This window comes from Hyperolius riggenbachi, chromosome 2 (genome assembly GCF_040937935.1).
Source record: "Hyperolius riggenbachi isolate aHypRig1 chromosome 2, aHypRig1.pri, whole genome shotgun sequence".
Classification (NCBI taxonomy): Eukaryota; Metazoa; Chordata; class Amphibia; order Anura; family Hyperoliidae; genus Hyperolius; species Hyperolius riggenbachi.
Genome location: NC_090647.1, coordinates 229,236,162 through 229,260,823, shown reverse-complemented (window position 1 = coordinate 229,260,823; position 24,662 = coordinate 229,236,162). Strand labels below are relative to the sequence as shown.

General features: G+C 43.3%; 1 protein-coding gene across 2 annotated transcripts in view; it reads right to left on the bottom strand.

Moving 5' to 3' along the window:
• The window catches only part of LOC137546180 (pinopsin-like), a 312,124-nt gene that overhangs the window by 107,554 nt on the left and 179,908 nt on the right, over nucleotides 1–24,662 (bottom strand). The window lies entirely within an intron of this gene.

Sequence of the window (24,662 nt, the reverse complement as noted above, 5' to 3'; positions counted from 1 at the left end):
GATTGCAGAGACCCTAAAATGCCAGGACAGACCCCACGAATGATGCCATTTTGGAAAGAGGACACCCAAAAGTATTCCGTGAGGTGCATGGTGAGTTCATAGAATGTTTTATTTTTTGTCACAAGTTAGCAGAAATTGTGGTTTTGTGGGTTTTTTTTGTTTTTTCACAAAATGTCATTTTCCGCTAACTTGTGACAAAAAATAACATTTTCTATGAACTCACCATGGCCCTCATGGAATACCTTAGCGTGTATTCTTTCCAAAATGGGGTCATTTGTGGGGTTTGTTAACTGTCCTGGCAAGTGGGCGGGGTGCTAAATTTTGAGCACCCCTGTAAAGCCTAAAGGTACTCATTGGACTCTGGGCCCCTTAGCGCAGTTAGGGTGCAAAAAAGTGCCACACATGTGGTATCGCCGTACTCGGGAGAAGTAGTACAATGTGTTTTGTGGTGTATTTTTACACATACCCATGCTGGGTGGGAGAAATACCTCTGTAAATGACAATCTTTTGATTTTTTTACACACAATTGTCCATTTACAGAGTTATTTCTCCCACCCAGCATGGGTATGTGTAAAAATACACCCCAAAACACATTGTACTACTTCTCCCGAGTACGGCGATACCACATGTGTGGCACTTTTTTGCACCCTAACTGCGCTAAAGGGCCCAAAGTCCAATGAGTACCTTTAGGATTTCACAGGTCATTTTGCGGAATTTGATTTCCAGACTACTCCTCACGGTTTAGGGCCCCTAAAATGCCAGGGCAGTATAGGAACCCCACAAATGACCCCATTTTAGAAAGAAGACACCCCAAGGTATTCCGTTAGGAGTATGGTAAGTTCATAGAAGATTTTATTTTTTGTCAAAAGTTAGCGGAAAATTGATTTTTATTGTTTTTTTCACAAAGTGTCATTTTCCACTAACTTGTGACAAAAAATAAAATCTTCTATGAACTCACCATACTCCTAACGGAATACCTTGGGGGGTCTTCTTTCTAAAATGGGGTCATTTGTGGGGTTCCTATACTGCCCTGGCATTTTAGGGGCCCTAAACCGTGAGGAGTAGTCTGGAAATCAAATTCCGCAAAATGACCTGTGAAATCCTAAAGGTACTCATTGGACTTTGGGCCCTTTAGCGCAGTTAGGGTGCAAAAAAGTGCCACACATGTGGTATTGCCGTACTCGGGAGAAGTAGTAAAATGTGTTTTGGGGTGTATTTTTACACATACCCATGCTGGGTGGGAGAAATAACTCTGTAAATGGACAATTGTGTGTAAAAAAATCAAAAGATTGTCATTTACAGAGGTATTTCTCCCACCCAGCATGGGTATGTGTAAAAATACACCCCAAAACACATTGTACTACTTCTCCCGAGTACGGCGATACCACATGTGTGGCACTTTTTTGCACCCTAACTGCGCTAAAGGGCCCAAAGTCCAATGAGTACCTTTAGGATTTCACAGGTCATTTTGCGGAATTTGATTTCCAGACTACTCCTCACGGTTTAGGGCCCCTAAAATGCCAGGGCAGTATAGGAACCCCACAAATGACCCCATTTTAGAAAGAAGACACCCCAAGGTATTCCGTTAGGAGTATGGTAAGTTCATAGAAGATTTTATTTTTTGTCAAAAGTTAGCGGAAAATTGATTTTTATTGTTTTTTTCACAAAGTGTCATTTTCCACTAACTTGTGACAAAAAATAAAATCTTCTATGAACTCGCCATACACCTAACAGAATACCTTGGGGTGTCTTCTTTCTAAAATGGGGTCATTTGTGGGGTTCCTATACTGCCCTGGCATTTTAGGGGCCCTAAACCGTGAGGAGTAGTCTGGAAATCAAATTCCGCAAAATGACCTGTGAAATCCTAAAGGTACTCATTGGACTTTGGGCCCTTTAGCGCAGTTAGGGTGCAAAAAAGTGCCACACATGTGGTATCGCCGTACTCGGGAGAAGTAGTACAATGTGTTTTGTGGTGTATTTTTACACATACCCATGCTGGGTGGGAGAAATACCTCTGTAAATGACACTCTTTTGATTTTTTTTACACACAATTGTCCATTTACAGAGTTATTTCTCCCACCCAGCATGGGTATGTGTAAAAATACACCCCAAAACACATTTTACTACTTCTCCCGAGTACGGCAATACCACATGTGTGGCACTTTTTTGCACCCTAACTGCGCTAAAGGGCCCAAAGTCCAATGAGTACCTTTAGGATTTCACAGGTCATTTTGCGGAATTTGATTTCCAGACTACTCCTCACGGTTTAGGGCCCCTAAAATGCCAGGGCAGTATAGGAACCCCACAAATGACCCCATTTTAGAAAGAAGACACCCCAAGGTATTCCGTTAGGTGTATGGCGAGTTCATAGAAGATTTTATTTTTTGTCACAAGTTAGTGGAAAATGACACTTTGTGAAAAAAACAATAAAAATCAATTTTCTGCTAATTTTTGACAAAAAATAAAATCTTCTATGAACTTACCATACTCCTAACGGAATACCTTGGGGTGTCTTCTTTCTAAAATGGGGTCATTTGTGGGGTTCCTATACTGCCCTGGCATTTTAGGAGCCCTAAACCGTGAGGAGTAGTCTGGAAATCAAATTCCGCAAAATGACCTGTGAAATCCTAAAGGTACTCATTGGACTTTGGGCCCTTTAGCGCAGTTAGGGTGCAAAAAAGTGCCACACATGTGGTATCGCTGTACTCGGGAGAAGTAGTACAATGTGTTTTGGGGTGTATTTTTACACATACCCATGCTGGGTGGGAGAAATAACTCTGTAAATGGACAATTGTGTGTAAAAAAATCAAAAGATTGTCATTTACAGAGGTATTTCTCCCACCCAGCATGGGTATGTGTAAAAATACACCCCAAAACACATTATAGTACTTCTACTGAGTATGGCAATACCACATGTGTGGCACTTTTTTGCACCCTAACTGCGCTAAGGGGTCCAAAGTCCAATGAGCACCTTTAGGCTTTACAGGGGTGCTTACAATTTAGCACCCCCCAAAATGTCAGGACAGTAAACACACCCCACAAATGACCCCATTTTGGAAAGTAGACACTTCAAGGTATTCAGAGAGGGGCATGGTGAGTCCGTGGCAGATTTCATTTTTTTTTTGTCGCAAGTTAGCAGAAATGGAAACTTTTTTTTTTTTTTTTGTCATTAAGTGTCATTTTCCGCTTACTTGTGACAAAAAATAATATCTTCTATGAACTCACTATGCCTCTCAGTGAATACTTTGGGATGTCTTCTTTCCAAAATGGGGTCATTTGGGGGGTATTTATACTATCCTGGAATTCTAGCCCCTCATGAAACATGACAGGGGGTCAGAAAAGTCATAGATGCTTGAAAATGGGAAAATTCACTTTTTGCACCATAGTTTGTAAACGCTATAACTTTTACCCAAACCAATAAATAAAATAAATATACACTGAATGGGTTTTTTTTTAATCAAAAACATGTTTGTGCACATTTTTCGCGCTGCATGTATACAGAAATTTTACTTTATTTGAAAATGTCAGCACAGAAAGTTAAAAAAATCATTTTTTTGCCAAAATTCATGTCTTTTTTGATGAATATAATAAAAAGTAAAAATCGCAGGAGCAATCAAATAGCACCAAAAGAAAGCTTTATTAGTGACAAGAAAAGGAGCCAAAATTCATTTAGGTGGTAGGTTGTATGAGTGAGCAATAAACCGTGAAAGCTGCAGTGGTCTGAATGGAAAAAAAGTGCCTGGTCCTTAAGGTTTAGAAAGACTGTGGTCCTCAAGTGGTTAAAGTGAACCAGAGACGAAGCACCCTTGTGTATTTTACCATAGAAATCAGTGGGAACATTAGAGAAAACATTTACCATGCTCTCTGTTCCATCCTCACTGCTAAAAGTGTCTGTTATCTAGCTGAGATAAGAATCCCGGACTGAGCATTGATTCTGGCTTTGCTATAATGACTCAGCTATAATGATTCCTGAGCAAAGCCAGCAGGGGGCAGGCTTGGACTTGAAGACAGCAAAGAACACAGTCTCAGCTATAATTATTCTGTAGCAAAGCCAGACCGACTGCTTAGTCGGGATTCTTATCTTAGAGGTGATAACAGGCAAATTAAACAGAGAACAATGTAACAAAGAGCAGATTAGGTGTTTACTGTCATGTTCCCACTGATTTATAAGGTAAAATACATGAGGTTGCTTCATCTCTGGTTCTCTTTAAGCAACCCACAGCTTGTGAGTATATTTTCACTTTCATTATTATTCTTCCGCCCATTGCGATATACTGCACCAGATTGAGCTCCCGGTTTCTTTGTGTTTCCTACTCTTCATTTTCACACTTTGCCCTTTAAACCACCAGCAAGCAAGAAAATACTCAAAATAATTTTGATACAAATTTTTCACCTACTGTGTGGGACTTTTTTAATTGCAAAATGCTCAAAAGTTATTTTAAAGAGAAAATAAAAAAAGTATCTCCTGGTCCTACATTAATTGGATAAGAGCCCAGGACTTTTCATTAATTTTTTTAAAAGGTATTATTTCTTGTGTTGATGTTTATGGATAATTGAATGAAGTTGTTGTATGTATTTGCCTCTTGTGCCAGTGTTTCAGCAAAATCAAGCTGTAGTAGTGCTTCACAGCCAACATGAAGCCAAGTATGCCTTCCATTACTTAAAGAGACTCTGTAACTAAAAAACACCTGGGGGAACTTAATGTGGGAGGGGAAGCCTCTGGATCCTAATGAGGCTTCCCCTGTCCTCCTCCATCCCTCCGTTGCAGCGCTAGAAGTCCCCGTATACCAGGTGCAATAGCAGCTTTTCTTTTGGGGCTCAAGCGGAAATAACCGAGCCTGACTAGGTCTGCTCTACTATGCAGGCACAAGTGGTCTGCGCAGTAATCAATCAGGCTCAGCTATTTTTGCCTGAACCCAAATGGAAAGCCGCTGCTGCGCCTGCACTGGAGCCAGGGTAGGTAAATATTTACATCCCCGGTGTGCAGGTATTTCTAGTGCCACAACAGAGGGACAGAGGAGAACGGGGAAGCCTCATTAGGATCCAAGGCTTCCCCCTCCCAAGGTAACCATCCCCAGGTGGCTATGGCAAAAAAATTTAAAATTTAAAAATATGTGCAAACATAGACAAATATGATGTACATTTTTTCCAGGGTAAAATGAGCCATAAATTACTTTTCTCCTATGTTGCTGTCACAGTAGGTAGTAGAAATCTGACAGAAGCAACAGGTTTTTGACTAGTCCTTCTCTTCATAGGGGATTCTCAGCAAGGCTTTTATTCTATATTAACCCATTTGCGTTCCGTCGTTTTCACTTGAGCAATGTTCACCTCCCATTGATTAGCCTATAACTTTATCACTACTTATCACAATTAACTGATCTATATCTTGTTTTTTCCGCCACCATTTAGGCTTTCTTTGGGGGGTACATTTTGCTAAGAGCCACTTTACTGTAAATGCATTTAACAGGAAGAATAAGAAAAAACTGAAAAAATGCATTATTTCTCAGTTTTCAGCCATTATAGTTTTAAAATAATACATGCCTCCATAATTAAAACTCACGTATTGTATTTACCCAAATGTCCCGGTTATTACACCGTTAAAATTATGTCCCTATCACAATGTATGGCGACAATATTTTATTTGGAAATAAAGGTGCATTTTTTCCGTTTTGCATCTATCACTATTTACAAGTTTAAATAAAAAAAAAATAGAAATATTTCATCTTTACATTGATATTTAAAAAGTTTAGACCCTTAGGTAAATATTTACATGTTTTTTTTTATTGTAATGGTTTTTTTTTTTATATTAAACAATTTATTTGGGTATTTTTGGGAGGGTGGGATGTAAACCATAGTTTTTTAATGTTATTGTGTGTTGATTTAATTTTTTTTTACTTTTTGTTGTAGTTTTACTTTTTGGCCACAAGATGGCGGCCATGAGTTTGTTTACATGACGTCACTCTAAGCGTAACACACGATTAGAGTGACGCATCGGTGAGGGAACAGCCAGAAAAAGCGAAGCTTCCGAGAGAAGCTGTCGCTTTTTCAGCGGGGGAGAGGAATCAGTGATCGGGCACCATAGCCCGATTCACTGATTGCCTGGCTAATGAACCGCGGGCCGGAAGCACGCGTGCACGCGCGCGATTGGCCGCGGGAGCGCGTGGTAGCGCGCATGGTTCCTGGACGTAGTTTCTACGTCCAGGAACCAAAATAGGTTAAGATATTCCCTAAAAAGGATTTAAACAATGATGCTGGCCAGCTTCCCTGCTACACAGTTATTTGGCAGTTGGACAGAGCAACTGTCATTCACTAAGTGCTTTTGAAAATAAATAAATCCATGAGAATCCCTTATGAAGAGATGGACTAGTCCAAAACCTGTCGCTTCTGTCAGATTTCTACTACCTACTGTAAGTGACAGCAACATAGGAGAAAATTAATTTATGGCTAATTTTACTCTGGAAAAAACATACTTCTTATTTATATGTTTGCACATATTTTAAATTTTACAATTTTTAGCCATAGTGCCCCTTTAAAATGGTGTTGGTGTGATGTGTTAGAGTGGATGAAGCAGTACTGGTAAACTCAAACCACCTCTTCCTCCTCCTCTTTATTCCAGCCACAAAATAGTGAGTTTGTGGTATGCCATGAACAGACTTCCTTCAATTCCTCCTGTGCCAAATTCCCCAGGAATCCTATTGGTTAGTGTGGCAACCAATAGATGCTTTTGCTGGGGTTCCTTGAGTTTCTGTAGTAGTACAGTTTATGTGGCCTTTTTACTTTTATTACTGTAATACTATAGTATAGGCGGACCTTTTCCTTGTATTGCTGTAATAGTACAGTATAGGTTGCCTCTTTGCTTCTGCTATTGAGGCTCAATTGGAACTCCCCATTGGTCCTTTAACTGATCAATCAGAGTCCTCCTTAGGGAGGATTCTAAATTGATGTTTAAATTAAAAGCCTTTTCGCTTAAAGCGGAATATAACCCTGCATTTCAACTTTGCTCTAAAACATTATTTACAGTATATTATATGCAACCAGCATTTTTTTTTTTTACTAGACCAGCATTGGAAGGGTTACACAGGGCTTTAAAGTCCCTAGAGATTTCTGCAGACGAATCCGAACTTGAGTTAGATACTTTTTGTTTACAAATATGTGTTTATTATGACTCATCTCTCTCACTGAGAAGGAGCTTGGAGGACAGCCAAAGAGATGTATCTATTGATAAACAGTTACATACTAACTAAATAGAATGTAACCATCTGAATGTCTGCACGGAACTTAAAACCTCTGTGTTTAACCCTTCCAATGCTGGTCTAGTAAAAAAAAAATGCTTTTTGCATATAATATGCTGTAAATAATGTTTTAGAGCAAAGTTGAAATGCAGGGTTATATTCCGCTTTAAATGACATTTCCATAAAAAAATGTTTTTTGGGTATATTGTCACTGTTGGGAGTCATAGACCCTTAGAGATTCTGTAACAGTGCAATGGCAAGAAGAAACCCCACAACAATTTGAATTTAAAGAAATTGCTTCATTACTATATAACTCTTGGAACCCCTCCTACCGCTAAACTCATTGGGCTTTATGCAATTCACTTTTTCTCCTGAGTTTTCTCCTAGGAGATAATTTTTAATCTTCAATTTAAAACAACTTTTTTGCACTTTGCAATGGAAAAGTACAAAAAAGTAGATGAAAAACTACTGTCAAAATTAGTTTAACCACTTGGGGACCACAGTCTTTTCGCCCCTTAAGGACCAGAGCCTTTTTTTCCATTCAGACCACTGCAGCTTTCACGGTTTATTGCTCGGTCATACAACCTACCACCTAAATGAATTTTACCTCCTTTTCTTGTCACTAATACGGCTTTCTTTTGGTGCTATTTGATTGCTGCTGCGAGTTTTACTTTTTATTATATTCATCAAAAAAGACATGAATTTTGTAAAAAAAAAAGACTTTTTTAACTTTCTGTGCTGACATTTTTCAAATAAAGTAAAATTTCCTATACATTTGAGCGCGAAAGTTATTCTGCTACATGTCTTTCATTTAAAAAAAACCATTCAGTGTATATTTATTGGATTGGGTAAAAGTTATAGCGTTTACAAACTATGGTGCCAAAAGTGAATTTTCCCATTTTGAAGCATCTCTGACTTTCTGACCACCTGTCATGTTTCATGAGGTGCTAAAATTCCAGGATAGTATAAATACCCCCCAAATGACCCCATTTTGGAAAGAAGACATCCCAAAGTATTCAGTGAGAGGCACGGTGAGTTCATAGAAGATTTTATTTTTTGTCACAAGTTAGCGGAAAATGACACTTTGTGACAAAAAAAAAAAAAGGTTCCATTTCTTCTAACTTGCGACAAAAAAAAAATGAAATCTGCCACGGACTCACTATGCTCCTCTCTGAATACCTTGAAGTGTCTACTTTCCAAAGTGGGGTCATTTGTGGGGTGTGTTCACTGTCCTGGCATTTTGGGGGGTGCCTAATTGTAAGCACCCCTGTAAAGCCTAAAGATGCTCATTGGACTTTGGGCCCCTTTAGCGCAGTTAGGCTGCAAAAAAGTGCCACACATGTGGTATTGCCGTACTCAGGAGAAGTAGTATAATGTGTTTTGGGGTGTATTTTTATACATACCCATGCTGGGTGGGAGAAATATCTCTGTAAATGACAATTTTTTATTTTTTTTTACACACAATTGTCTATTTACAGAGATATTTCTCCCACTCAGCATAGGTATGTGTAAAAATACACCCCAAAACGCATTATACTACCTCTCCTGAGTACAGCAATACCACATGTGTGGCACTTTTTTGCACCCTAACTGCGCTAAGGGGTCCAAAGTCCAATGAGTACCTTTAGGATTTCACAGGTCATTTTGCGACATTTGGTTTCAAGACTACTCCTCACGGTTTAGGGCCCGTAAAATGCCAGGGCAGTATAGGAACCCCACAAATGACCCCATTTTAGAAAGAAGACACCCCAAGGTATTCTGTTAGGAGTATGGTGAGTTCATAGAAGATTTTTTTTTTTTGTCACAAGTTAGCGGAAATTTTAATTGTGTTTTTTCACAAAGTGTCAATTTCCGCTAACTTGTGACAAAAAATAGAATCGTCTATGAACTCACCATACTCCTAACGGAATACCTTGGGGTGTCTTCTTTCTAAAATGGGGTCATTTGTGGGGTTCCTATACTGCCCTGGCCTTTTAGGGGCCCTAAACCGTGAGGAGTAGTCTTGAAACCAAATGTCGCAAAATGACCTGTGAAATCCTAAAGGTACTCATTGGACTTTGGGCCCCTTAGCGCACTTAGGGTGCAAAAAAATGCCACACAAGTGGTACCGCCGTACTCAGGAGAAGTAGTATAATGTGTTTTGTGGTGTATTTTTACACATACAGATGCTGGGTGGGAGAAATATCTCTGTAAATGACAATTGTTTGATTTTTTTTACACACAATTGTCCATTTACAGAGAGATTTCTCCCACCCAGCATGGGTATGTATAAAAATACACCCCAAAACACATTATACTACTTCTTCTGAGTACGTCGATACCACATGTGTGACACTTTTTTTTGCAACCTAGGTGCGCTAAGGGGATACTGTCTACCCAGCAATTAGATCATTATATGGAGTGTATATCCAGAACTTGTTGGAAATGCCAGAAGGAGGAAGGCACTTACATCCACATGTGGTGGAAGTGTAAAGTGATGGAGACCTTTTGGAAAAAGATTGAATTTTTCTATATAAAAGAAGTTGATAGCAATTACAGGATAGATCCTTTCGCTGCATTGCTTGGGAATTCTAACGGTATTAAAAAAAAAGTGATTATAAGTTAATTAAATATGGCATATTGGCAGCAAAAATGATGATAGTAAAAAACTGGAAAAAACCTAACCTACCATCAATTTCAGAATGGATATGGGAGGTGTATAATTGTTTGGAAATTGAAGAGAGCATGCATAATCGAGAGCAGGAGATACAGCAAATTAAGGACAGATGGGCTACTATTATTGATAAAGGAAGGGAGGAGGAAGGATGATTCCTGAGGTTCCTTCACAATGTGGCAGACGAATGGCGCTTAGACGCGGGAGCGGAGCTTGTTAATAAATATAAGGTAGAAATCAATAAATTGTTTCTGCTGCAATTATGTTAGTTGCGTTAACGGGCTTCGGAGTAAAGGAATAGACGCTAAGGATTTTGTTACTACGAAAGAACGAAGGGTTTAGATAAAGAGCCATTTATAGCCACACAAAAGGTGGAGGAACTTTAGAAAGGCTGCTATGGGAATATGGATGGATGGACGGGAGAATGAGAGTCTGAATGAGTAAGGGTAGGATAGTTATTATTATATCTTGTTAAGGCTAATTTTGTAAGGTATTAAAGAGCTTTCTTATATACTCTTTCTTCTTCTGACTATGATGCAAATATTTCCCAACACGAGGGCATCTATGAAGCCAGCTTGATCTAAGTTGGGTAGAAAATAGGAGCTGAGTCAGAAAAAAAAAAATAAAAAAAAAATTTGAGGCATTTGGATTCTAGACTACTCCTCACGGTTTAGGGCCCCTAAAATGCCAGGGCAGTATAGGAACCCTACAAGTGACCCCATTTTAGAAAGAAGACACCCCAAGGTATTCTGTTAGGAGTATGGTGAGTTCATAGAAGATTTTTTTTTTGTCACAAGTTAGCGGAAAATGACACTTTGTGAAAAAAAAACAATACAAATCAATTTCCGCTAACTTGTGACAAAAAATAAAATCTTCTATGAACTCATCATACACCTAACAGAATACCTTGGGGTGTCTTCTTTCTAAAATGGGGTCACTTGTGGGGTTCCTATACTGCCCTGGCATTTTAGATGCCCTAAACCGTGAGGAGTAGTCTGGAAACCAAATGCCGCAAGATGACCCTTGAAATCCTAAAGGTACTCATTGGACTTTGGGCCCCTTAGTGCAGTTAGGGTGCAAAAAAAGTGTCACACATGTGGTATCGCCGTACTCAGGAGAAGTAGTTTAGTGTGTTTTGTGGTGTATTTTTACATATAACTATGCTGGGTGGGAGAAATATCTCTGTAAATGACACATTTTTGATTTTTTTAAACACAATTGTCCATTTACAGAGAGATTTCTCCCACCCAGCATGGGTACGTGTAAAAATACACCACAAAACACATTATACTACTTCTCCTGAGTACGGCAATACCACATGTGTGACACTTTTTTTCAGCCTAGGTGCGCTAAGGGGCCCAACGTCCTATTCACAGGTCATTTTGAGGCATTGTTTTCTAGACTACTCCTCACGGTTTAGGGCCCCTAAAATGCCAGGGCAGTATAGGAACCCCACAAGTGACCCCATTTTAGAAAGAAGACACCCCAGGGTATTCAGTTAGGTGTATGGTGAGTTCATAGAAGATTTTATTTTTTGTCGCAAGTTAGTGAAAAATGACACTTTGTGAAAAAAAACAATAAAAATCAATTTCCGCTAACTGTTGACAAAAAATAAAATCTATGAACTCGTCATACACCTAACAGAATACCTTGGGGTGTCTTTTTTCTAAAATGGGGTCACTTGTGAGGTTCCTATACTGCCCTGGCATTTTACGGGCCCAAAACCGTGAGTAGTCGGGAAACCAAATTTCTCAAAATGACTGTTCAGGGGTATAAGCATCTGCAAATTTTGATGACAGGTGGTCTATGAGGGGGCAAATTTTGTGGAACCGGTCATAAGCAGGGTGGCCTTTTAGATGCCGGTTGTATTGGGCCTGATCTGATGGATAGGAGTGCTAGGGGGGTGACAGGAGGTGATTGATCAGAATCAGAATCAGAATTGACTTTATTCGCCAAGTACGACAGTTGTCGTGCCCGGAATTGGTTGTGGCATAGGCATTTCTTTACATGACAGACAGAACACGAACAGACAGGTATATACAATGGGATGGGTATAGCAGCATGCATTTTAGAAACTGGGGAACATTTCATTTGAGGGCACTGGTAGCTAGAGAGTGGGGCAGTACTGCCCAGAGTGGTGAGAGATCAGGGATCAGAGCATTGGCTAGGGACTTGGCGTTGCGGACAGTTATGGAGGGAGGATGTGGAGTTCAGGTGGAGGACAGCTTGAGGGAAGAATGTGTTCCTGCGCCTGGTAGTTCTGGAATAGATGGTCCTGTAACGTCGGCCTGTTTGCATACATTTGAAGTGGCAGTTACCCGGGTGAGAGGGGTCCCATGAAATCTTGGAAGCCCTCAACCCCAGTCTCGCTGTGTGGAGAAGGTCTAGAGGTGGCAGGGGCGATCCTATGATCTTCTCCGCGGTGTTAATTACTCTTTGGAGTTTGTACTTGTCCTTAGCGGATGCCCAAGCATACCATACAATGACGGAGGAGCAGAGTATTGATTCCGTGGTAGCGGTGCAAAAGCTGGTCAGCAGTTCGCGTGGCATACTGAATTTCTTCAGTTGACGCAAAAAGAATAGCCTCTGCTGGGCCTTCTTTTGTATCCTGGAAGTGTTTTGCTCCCACCTAAGGTCGTTAGTTATGGTTGTACCGAGGAACCGTACGTCGGACACCCTGGAGACTGCAGTTCCATCAATGAAGACTGGGGGGAGCGTGGAGGGGTGCTTCCTAAAGTCTACAATGAGCTCAACACTTTTTGTCGCATTGAGAAAGAGCTTGTTACCCTTGCACCAATTGCTGATCCTCTCAATCTCGCTTCGGTAAGTGTGCTCACCTCTGTTGTCGATAAGGCCGATGATAGTGGTATCGTCTGCGAATTTAATGACTTTGACGGGGTCTGCAGATGAGGTACAGTTGTTGGTGTACAGAGAAAAGAGTAGCGGGGACAGCACACACCCTTGCGGAGCCCCTACGTTGGTGTTTTTTTCGTGGGAGTAGCAGTTTCCGAGCATAACCCGCTGCGTTCTGTTGGAGAGAAAGTCATTGACCCATGCACACAGGGTGGGATTGACTCCAAGCTGCCTAAGGTTGTCGAGCAGGATGACCGGGCAGATGGTGTTGAACGCAGAGCTAAAATCCAAGAACAGGATCCTGGCATAGGAGTCTGGTTTGTCGAGGTGTTCTGTGATGTGTGCCAGGCTGACGTTTATGGCATCCTCCACGGACCTGTTGGCTCTGTACGCAAACTGGTGTGGGTCGAGGAGGGCATCAGTGGAGCACTTCAGGAGGGCAAGAACAACACGTTTAAGGATCTTTGCGATGACAGGGGTAAGGGCTACAGGCCTGAAGTTGTTAAGTTCTGTGTTCCCTGGCTTTTTGGGAACTGGGATAATTAGAGATCTTTTGAGGCAGGAGGGTACTTTGCCTTCCGCTAGGGACCTGTTGAAGATAGGGGTCAGGGCGGGAGCAAGTTGATCTGCGCAGGTTCTCAGGCAGGTTGATGACACACCGTCTGGACCAGCGGCTTTCCTGGGGTTGATTCTGCATAGGAGTCTCAGTACTTCCGCTTCCTGAACCACAACTGGCACAGGGGGGTCATGACCCGGCAGTGAGGATGGGAGGGGAGGAGCTTCTCCTGGCACGGGTGCAGGGACCCCAAGCTGCACAGATTGGTGCTCGAATCTGCAGTAGAACTCGTTGAGCTCTGCAGCCAGTTGGGTGCTTGGGGCCGCATGTTGTGCGGGGGCTTTGAAGTTCGTCACTGTCCTAAAGCCTTTCCATACCTCCCATGGGTTGTTGGACTGGAGACTAAGACCCAGTTTGTCAGAATAGGCTCTTTTTGCAGCTCTCAGTTCTCGGTTTAGGGAGTTCCTAGCTGCCCTGAACTCCTCAGGGGAGCCAGACTTGTGTGCCTCTTCCTTGAGTTTTCGCAGCCGGCGCAGCTTGCTGTTGAACCAAGGCTTGTTGTTTGGGAAGACCTTGAAGGTCTTGGATGGGACACATAACTCTTCGCAGAAGCTGATATAGGAAGTGACATTCTCTGTCTACTCCTCCAGGGAGGGTGCCTCTAAGGTTGTCCAATCGGTGCAGTCGAAACATGCCTGTAGCTCAAGCTTTGCCTCCTCCGTCCATTTCCTGACAGTCCTGGTGATGGGCTTTGAGGACTGAAGAGCCTTCTGTAGGTGGGGATCAGGTGGATAAGGTTATGGTCTGAGTTCCCCAGGGCAGCTCCCTGAACAGCTTTGTACGCGTTCTTTAGAACTGTGTAGCAATGGTCTAGGGTGTTGTGATTTCTGGTGGGGCACGTGATGTGCTGCTTATACCGAGGCAGCTCCTGCCGCAGATTTGCATTGTTGAAGTCTCCCAGAATGATAAAGAGGGCTTCCGGAAGTGCAGTTTCCCACTGGGAGATGGTGTCACTAAGTGTTCGGATGGCGTTTGTGGTGTTAGCGTCCGGGGGGATGTAGACTCCGATGAGGACAAATGAGGAGAACTCTCTGGGTGCATAGTGTGGCCTGCAGTTCAAGGCTAGGAGCTCAATGTCTGGTGTGCAGACCTTGCTTAGGGTTGCTGAGCTAGTGCACCAAGCGGTGTTAATGTAAAAGCAAATGCCTCCTCCCCTCTTTTTTCCCGAAAGGGCCTGATCATGATCTGCACGGAGGAGGTTTAGCCCGGCACGTGTAGTAAGTTGTCCGGTACATTGTCATTCAACCAGGTCTCGGTGAAGCAGAGGACTGGAGTGTTCTTGGTGATGGAGGATTTGCTGTCAAGCAGTAGGAGTAGCTCATCCACCTTGTTGGGGAGGGAGCATACATTTGAAAGAAGGATGGCTGGGACTGGAGAGCGAAGTCCTTTCCTTTGTAGTCTCACCAGTGCACCTGCTCTTCTCCCCCTGTGGCGAATTTTCCTTGGGGGAGCGTTGGCGCTGCCAGTCAGGTGATCAATGTGAGCCCAGATTACATCCTGCAGGGGAGGTCCTGGTGATGGATCGCTCTGGGATAGGGGTTCCCACACCAGTAACTCCTCCCTGGACAGAGGGGCAAAGTACCGGGTTGCCATAGAGTGGTATTCCCCTACACTAAGTGCTGGCGGAGGGGCCGGTAGAGTTTGGTTGATGGGTGTCTCAGGGGGTGGTTAGAGGGGAAATAGATACAATCAATGCACTGGGGAGGTGATCGTAAGGGGGTCTGAGGGTTTGGCCGAGTGATCAAGAGCCCACACGGGCCAAATTAGGGCCTGATCTGATGGGTAGGTGTGCTAGGGGGTGACAGGTGGTGACAGGAGGTGATTGATGGGTGTCTCAAGGTGTGATTAGAGGGGGGAAATAGATGCAAGCAATGCACTGACGAGGTGATCAGGGCTGGGGTCTAAGGGCGTTCTGAGGGTGTGGGCGGGTGATTGGGTGCCCTAGGGGCAGATTAGGGTCTAATCTGATGGTTATCAGTGACAGGGGCTGATTGATGGGTGATCAGTGGGTGATTAGATGGCAGAACAGATTTAAACAATGCACTTTGGAGGTGATCTGAGGGTAGGTCTGGGGCAATCTGATGGTGTGGGTGGGTGATCAGATTGCCCGCAAGGGGCAGGTTAGGGGCTGATTGATGGGTGGCAGTGACAGGGGGTGATTGATGGGTGGCAGTGAAAGGGGGTGATTGATGGGTGATTGATAGGTGATTAACAGGTGATCAGTGGGTTATTACAGGGAAGAACAGATGGAAATATTGCACTGGCAAATTGATAAGGGGGGGTCTGACCGCAATCTGAGCGTGTGGGGCGGGTGATTGGGTGCCCGCAAGGGGCAGATTATGGTCTATTCTGATGGGTAACAGTGACAGGTGGTGATAGGGGGTGATTGATGGGTAATTAGTGGGTGTTTAGAGTAGAGAACAGATGTAAACACTGCACTTGGGAGGTGATCTGATGTCGGATCTGCGGGCGATCTATTGGTGTGGGTGGGTGATCAGATTGCCCGCAAGGGGCAGGTTAGGGGCTGATTGATGGGTGGCAGTGACAGGGGGTGATTGATGGGTGGCAGTGACAGGGGGTGATTGATTGACAGGTGATTGACAGGTGATCAGTGGGTTATTACAGGGAAGAACAGATGTAAATATTGCACTGGTGAATTGATAAGGGGGGGTCTGAGGGCAATCTGAGCGTGTAGGCGTGTAGGCTGTGGGCAATCAGGGGGAAGGGGGGGCAGGATCAGTGTGCTTGGTGCAGACTAGGGTGGCTGCAGCCTGCCCTGGTGGTCCCTCGGACACTGGGACCACCAGGGCAGGAGGCAGCCAGTATACCGTATATACTCGCAAGCAAGCCGAATTTTTGACCCCCCAAAAGTGGGCCAAAAGTTGGGGGGTCGGCTTGCTTGCGAGTCATGGGTGGGTGGGTGGATAGGTGCTGTCCCTCCCCGCTCCCCCCGCGGCCACCGCTGCTATTACCTTAGGCGGCGCCGCTGCCTCTATCCCCGTCCTCCTCTGGTAACTCATTCACAGCAGCGCGCCCCCCGCTGCTGTGATGACGCAGGAAACCATAGAGAGCTGTTCCCATAGTAACGGCATCGCGCTACAGGAAGCCGCTCTCTATGGTTTCCTCGTCATCACAGCAGCGAGAGGCGCGCTGCTGTGAATGAGTTACCGGAGGAGGACGGGGATAGAGGAAGCGGCGCCGCCTAAGGTAATAGCAGCGGCGGCGGCGGCCGCGGGGGGAGCGGGGAGGGACAGCACCTACCCACCCACCCATACTGGGGCACTATGCTAGCTATATGGGGCACTATACTAGCTATAATGGGGCACTATACTAGCTATAATGGGGCACTATACTAGCTATAATGGGGCACTATACTAGCTATACTGGGGGCACTATACTAGCTATACTGGGGGCACTATACTAGCTATACTGGGGGCACTATACTAGCTATACTGGGGGCACTATACTAGCTATAATGGGGCACTATACTAGCTATAATGGGGCACTATACTGAGCACTATACTAGCTAAACTGGGGCACTTCACTAGCTATACTGAGCACTATACTAGCTATACTGAGCACTATACTAGCTATACTGGGGCATTTTACTAGCTATACTGAGCACTACCTACCTATACTGAGCACTATACTAGCTAAACTGGGGCACTTCACTAGCTATAATGAGCACTATACTAGCTATACTGAGCACTATACTAGCTATAATGAGCACTATACTAGCTATACTGAGCACTATACTAGCTATACTGAGCACTATACTAGCTATACTGAGCACTATACTAGCTATACTGAGCACTATACTAGCTATACTGGGGCATTTTACTAGCTATACTGAGCACTACCTACCTATACTGAGCACTATACTAGCTAAACTGGGGCACTTCACTAGCTATAATGAGCACTATACTAGCTATACTGAGCACTATACTAGCTATAATGAGCACTATATTAGCTATACTGAGCACTATACTAGCTATACTGAGCACTATACTAGCTATACTGAGCACTATACTAGCTATACTGAGCACTATACTAGCTATACTGGGGCATTTTACTTGCTATACTGAGCACTACCTACCTATACTGGGCACTATACTAGCTATACTGGGACATACTGGGGGGATCACGCGGCCAGCGTTTCCTACCCCCGGCTTACATGAGGGTCAATCATTTTTTCCTGTTTTTTGGGGTAAAAGTGGGGGGGTCGGCTTACATGCGGGTCGGCTTGCTTGCGAGTATATACGGTAATAGGCTTTGTATCCATTACAAAGCCTATTATACTAAGTACATGCGGCGATCTGGGTGCTAGTAACCCGCCAGCGCTTCCGAACGGCCGGCGGGTTACAGCGCAAGGGGGGCGGAGCCAGTCGCCGGCGGCTGATCGCGTCACGATTGACGCGTTTGCCGCATAACAACGCCCGCAGCTGCCCCCGCCGATGGGCGTATTACGCTCGTTTAGGCCCGGACTTTGCCGCCGCCCATCGGCTGGGGGCGGTCCTTAAGTGGTTAAGTATTTGTTTGCTTGCTAGTGGAAAAAATGTCACCTAGGTGAAAACTCAGGAGAAACAGTGAATTGCATATGGACCATTCTCCCCAAACCTACTTTTGTTTTCACAAAGTAAAATGTTTGTTAGACATTTAGTTATCTTTCCATACCGTTTTGTTGAACTTTTGTTATAATTGCTTTCTGTAGACCAGGATTTGCCCCCCCCACTGACTACAGTGAAGTTCAGATTTAGTACTACCCAAATGGTACACTTTGGTGTAAATTAAAGAGACACTGAAGCGAAAAAAAAATTATGATATTATGTTTTGTATGTGTAGTACAGCTAAGAAATAAAACATTAAGATCAGATACATCAGTCTAATTGTTTCCAGTACAGGAAGAGTTAAGAAACTCCACTTGTTATCTCTATGCAAAAAAGCAATTAAGCTCAACGACTTTCATAGTCCTGGAGAGGGCTGTTATCTGACTTTTACTATCTCAAGTGTTATTGAACTATTTACTTTTTCTCTGCCAGAGGAGAGGTCATTAGTTCACAGACTGCTCTGAAAGAATCATTTTGAATGCTGAGTTTTGTGTAATCTGCACATATTATAGAATGGTTCAATGTTAGAAAAAACACTATATACCTGAAAATAAAAATATGAGAATATTTTCTTTGCTGCTAAACTTCTAGTAATTATTCATAGTACACAACCAATTCATTATATCATATATTTTTTTTCGCTTCAGTGTCTCTTTAACCACTTGCCGACCGCACGCTTATAACGTGCGTCGGCAAAGTGGCAGCTGCAGGACCAGCGACGCAGTATTGCGTCGCCAGCTGCAGGCTGATTAATCAGGAAGCAGCCGCTCGCGCGAGCGGCTGCTTCCTGTCAATTCACGGCGGGGGGCTCCGTGAATAGCCTGCGGGCCGCCGATGGCGGCTCGCAGGCTAAATGTAAACACAAGCGGAAATAATCCGCTTTGTTTACATTGTACGGCGCAGCTGCGCAGCAGCGCCGTAAGGCAGATCGGCGATCCCCGGCCAATCAGCGGCCGGGGATCGCCGCCATGTGACGGGGACAGCCTGTCACTGGCTGCACAGGACGGTTAGCGTCCTGTGCAGCCCGGTTCACCAGGGGGGGGCCAGGTAGGAGAGGGAGCGGGGGGATTTCGCCGCGGAGGGGGGCTTTGAGGTGCCCCCCCCCGCAACACCCGGCAGGCAGGAGCGATCAGACCCCCCCCAGCACATCATCCCCCTAGTGGGGAAAAAAGGGGGGCGATCTGGTCGCTCTGCCTGCACACTGATCTGTGCTGGGGGCTGTAGAGCCCACACAGCACAGATCAGCTAAAACAGCGCTGGTCCTTAAGGGGGGGTAAAGGGTGGGTCCTCAAGTGGTTAAGCCAAATACCTTCTGAACTAAATGTTGCACTATTCAAGCCAACCGACTTACGTGAGGAATTTATATGAAAATCATCACTTATGCTTAAAACAAAATGTCCTATAGCTGCTGTCAGAGGCCTATTGAAAATTCAAAAGCAGCGGGATGCATTGTCACACAGCAATAACCTTATTTAGAATGTATTTTGGATTCAAGGTACCGTATTACTGAAAATGAAAAAGACGTCCATACACACTAAAGGGTTGTTGTTCTAATTTTTGTTACAAAGACAACTATTTGTCCTTTACATTGCCATTCCATGCAAATAGGGTACCATGTGGTACTTTGTAATGTGAAAACCCAGAGGGCTGAATTTCTAATTTTTGTTTACAGTCACAGATGTCTACTGTGAAGTCCATTTCTGTTTATAACTTGCTATCCTTTTATAATTATTAAGCAAACAACCTTCTTCTCAAGGACAATGTTGAAATAAGGTTTTTTTGGAAACAGACCAATGTACAACTAGAAGGCTTGCCAGACTGACTCTAGCTGAGGATAAAATACTACTTCAGAATAAACGTTTACCTTGACTGACAATTATTTAACCACTCTGTCCTCCTTGACGTAGTTCTACGTCAAGGAGGACATGTGCGCTCCTGCACGCTCCCACGGCCGATCGCGCACGTGCGCTCCCGGCCGCGGATCTTTAGCCCAGGAATCAATGAATCGGGCCATGGTGCCCGATCACCGATTCCTCTCTCCCGCAGAAAAAGCGACAGTGGAAGCTTCGCTTTTTCTGACTCCTATGTCCCTCTAAGCATACATGTTACGCTTAGAGTGACGTCATGTAAACAAACTCAAAAGACAACCAAAAAGTAAAACTACATCTAAATGTAAAAAAAACTTAAAATACCCATATATTTACCCAAATCAAATACTATTTACATCCCACCCTCCCAAAAATACCCACATAAAATGTTTAATAATAAAAAAAACAAAAACAATACAATAAAAAAAACACATAAATATTTACCTAAGGGTCTAATCTATGTAAAGATGAAATATTTCTATTTTTTTTTTAAGCTTGTAAATAGTGATGGATGCAAAACGGAAAAAATGCTCTTTTATTTCCAAATAAAATATTGTTGCCATACATTGTGATAGGGACATGATTTAAACGGTGAAATAACCGGGACAAATGGGCAAATACAATATGTGGGTTTTAATTATGGAGGCATGTATTATTTTACAACTATAATGGCCGAAAACTGAGAAAAAATGAATTTTTTTTAGTTTTTTTTCTTATTCTTTTTTTCTTATTCTTACTGTTAAAATGCATTTACAGTAAGGTAGCTCTTAGCAAAATGTACCACCCAAAGAAAGCCTAATTAGTGGCAGAAAAAACAAGATATAGATCAGTTCATTGTGATAAGTAGTGATAAAGTTATAGGCTAATGAATGGGAGGTGAACATTGCTCGGATGCATAAAGTGAAAATGACAGAGGGCTTAAGTGGTTAAAGAGAGCCCGAGGTGGGCTCATGAAATAAAAAAGCAAAAAACAAAACAAAAACAGGCTACCTGATCCAAGGGGCTGAGCAAATCAGGTAGCCTCCAAAACTGCCACTCCCTGAGGCTCCTGTGGGCCGCAATGGCCCACTTTCACTTTCGTGACCTCTGGGTCATGATGTTGGAATGAGAGATTAATCTTCTCATTCACAGCATGCAGGGAGGTGGGGGCGTGGCCAGGGAGAAAGAACTGCCCAATGGCAGCTCTGAAAACCCTGCAAGAACACCCATGGCAGACGTTTTGAACAGGGAATCCCTCTTCCTATGTTTACCTCTGAGATAGCAACAAATAAAGTTGCTAATCTTGGGTGGCTATAGCACGGCGGTGGGGGGAGCAAAGAGCGGCGGTGTGGGGACACAGAGGCATGTCATGAGGCAGAGAACATGTCTCTGTGCACCATCCGCTCCCCCAAAAACCACCTTGGGTTCTCTTTAAAGCTCATATTTAAATGCATGTGCTAAATTAGGAATGCAGAAAGTTTTGAACATTGCACCCCTGTACCTTTTACAATAAGTATATTGAAAATACATGTTTGTTTTCTAGCAGGATCTATCCAGTAACTCCTCATTGCCAGAGGAGTGTGAGTGCTTCCCCAGCACAAAGCAGATCACTTGACCCAGTCCACTTCCTCCCACTCCCAAGAAAGAGAAATTGTTTGTAACCAGCGCTAAAAACTACAGATAAGCAGGTCCTCCCTGCTCATTGTGTAATGAAGCATTTAACCCTTTTCACACCCTTCCCAGTGTGTTTGTATAACTCATGTGTATGTCTCATCACCCTACTCTGCCTGCAATAAGACACCATTAATGCATCTTCCCCCAGCCGCATTAAGATGTCATCTGGCTCATCCCAGCCAGGCAAGAGTTTAATGTTTGCATTTAGTTGTCAGTGAGAGTTATTACAGTCCAACTAGGTTCAAACTAGAGAGAAACAGTCATTTGCATACCTGAATTCTTAACCCTTGCAGTGAGAAAAAGAAAAAATAGGAACACAGCTTATTCTATGCAGGAATGGCATTGTACATACAAATGTTTAACTCACCATGTCCATATCACTTCAGGTAAACGATAAACAAGAGTACTGGAACTGGTGCAAATAACACTGCTCCACTGAAATTATAACTAGTGACCTTAGCCCGTTTAAAAACAGACTAGGTCGGTCTGCGCGCGCCTGCACGCACCCACCCGTCGTGCACGTGCGCACCCGCCGCACACATGCGCGCGCACCCGCTGCTCACCCCGCGGCCCGCTCACACGCCCGCCTGGCTCCGTCTTTGTCGTCCTGCCTGTGTGAAGCTGGGTCCGTGCTGGGCACATGCGCAGTAGCAAAAAGCACGGACCCAGCTACACAGAGACAACTGTCCCTGCTGTACGCAGGGACAGTTGCCTATTATTATATAGGATGTGGAGTTGCTGGATTTGACATCATAGATTTTATACAATTTGGGTTAGTAATCTTGTCAAGAAGGAGGATTAAACTAATAGCATGAGATAATACAGTGTCTGGGCTATACGCATATTACTCAGCAAAAGATTGACACAGAATCACAAATGTATCATAGACTTGGAAAAAAAGAGCTTAGACTATTATTAAGCATAAAAAAATAAAATGTGGTTTTCAGTTCACAACAATTCCCGATTAACCCACTCTAGGATGTGCTTTGATCTTTGAGGGGAAAAAAACTGCTAAATTACATAACATCTTAAAATATTCAGTAGAATGGCTTATATTTGGAAGATATGGACAGCTGGGCATATTATGCTTCCAGAAAACGATTTGACTTGTGATGGTATTCAGCTCACTTTGCTCATTGCATGGAGTTTTTATAAGGCTTTGTGATATGATTACACTAGATGGATAGGAAAAAGTAAAAGCACTATCTTGTACACACTTCACCAATTGGTTCCCATATTCATAAGACAATGTGCAAATCACTGGGCAATGCATAATGTAAATTGAACTTGAACCATATTTTTCCATGTTTATCAGATCTAAGCTAGAGGTGGGCACCCATTTTCACTCATGGTAGACTTATAAGATTATAAAGCCGTGCTTAACCACTTCCGGGCCACGCTAATTGAAATATAAGCCCTGTTTGGGACCTGTTATCCTTGCCAAGGCATACATTTCAATTAGCCCGCCATATGCTCCTCCCGATACCGCTGATTGCACTGCTCTCCCACTACTGCAGCCCACTCACCCTGCTGTTGGTATGGCTCCTGACCCCGTGATCGCTGTAAATTAATCCCATGAGCTCACACTGATCACAGGGTCCGGAGCTAATGAAAAGACAGGAAAGCTGTGCGATCAGCGGTAGCTGCGGGTCCATGCGGCATGATGTTGGTATGCCCTGTTTTTTTACACCAGCGGTCTCTGGGCCTTAAAGGGTCAGAGACTGCTGGTACTACTATAGTATACTAAGGAGGTTATTAATCCTATCTAAAAGATCTTATGCCTAATATACACCATACAATTTTCTGTAAGATTTTCTGTAATTAGATTATTTTCTGTAAAGTAGTGGTAGAGACTGGTCATTATCTCTGGTGAATTGTCTTCTGGTTATCTCCTGCTGAGTAGAATAATGCTTAATTGCTAGGCAAATAGATGGTTAGATAGATAATTTCCAATATGTTGGAAATTATCTATCTGGCAGGTAAATCTAACAGAAAATCTTACAGAAAATTGTATGGTGTGTACTAGGCATTAGTAATATATATAGCACATGATCTGTGAGTAGCACTACTCCATGAGACATACCAACCTACTGCCAAATATTAAAAATCACTAATGTCCGTCCTTTTGAAAGCAGCCTAGTCTTTAATTCTAAGGCTTAAAAGTCAACACAAATTCCTTCAGTAAACCACTGGCTTCACTTAAAAAAAAAGATTATGTAATACAAGCGCATACATGCCAAAAGGACACTTGTGATAAAATGGTCTATGACGTGCCCTTGGGGTAGACTTGAAAGTACAACTCAATAATGAATCCAAGTATTTTCTCCCACCTATGAAGAATACTTGAATGGCATATAAACATGTAGGTTGTTTTATGTATGGACCCCAGCTTACAGAAAGGTAAGAATATTTGCAATTGTAATACCAACTGCACAGTTGCAGTGCATTTTACCAGCTAGCTAAGGATGCAGTGTTGTACGTCCCCAAGATGTAAACACTGCTATTCCCGTGCAGGAGACTTGGGCGCAGCCGGCGCCACCATAGGCCGTAATAGGAATTACGGCTATAGCGGCGCACAGGGAGTAACTTCGGCGCCGTCAGAAGATGGAGCTGAAGTTGCTTTTAAAACACTATAATTCAGCCTCCAGCAATTGCTAAAAGCCGAATTATTTCATTCCCCACTATCCACGGAAGCCTGGAGGGGGAATAGTATTTAACACAGCCGGGAACTTGTGCAGCAGCAGGATAAGCCATATACCGGCTGTATCCTGCGCCCAAGTCTACCACGCAGATTCCTCTCGTACTCCCAAGATGGACACATATATGGACATATGAAGAAATTACATCCTTTCTCAGGAATATCTTTAGACATCCCTTAAAAGTAACACATTTTCTAATACCCAAAAATGTGTACCTTCTGATAAACTTACTTCTGTTAGTAAAAAAAACAATCATCACAAAATGTACATGGATCCCGGGCTTCAAGAAAAAAGAAAGGAAAGGAAATGAAAGGAAAAAAATAAAAGTAAGAAAAAAGAGAAAGTGCTCACGGAGGAGGCTAAGTCACCCATAATTAACCAGAAACCTCCATCACTGCTTCATAATCGTCCAAGTATTGGAACTCAATCCAGGTAGCCAATGTAATAATGTATTGTTTAATGCGGTCGTTAGAGATTGAGA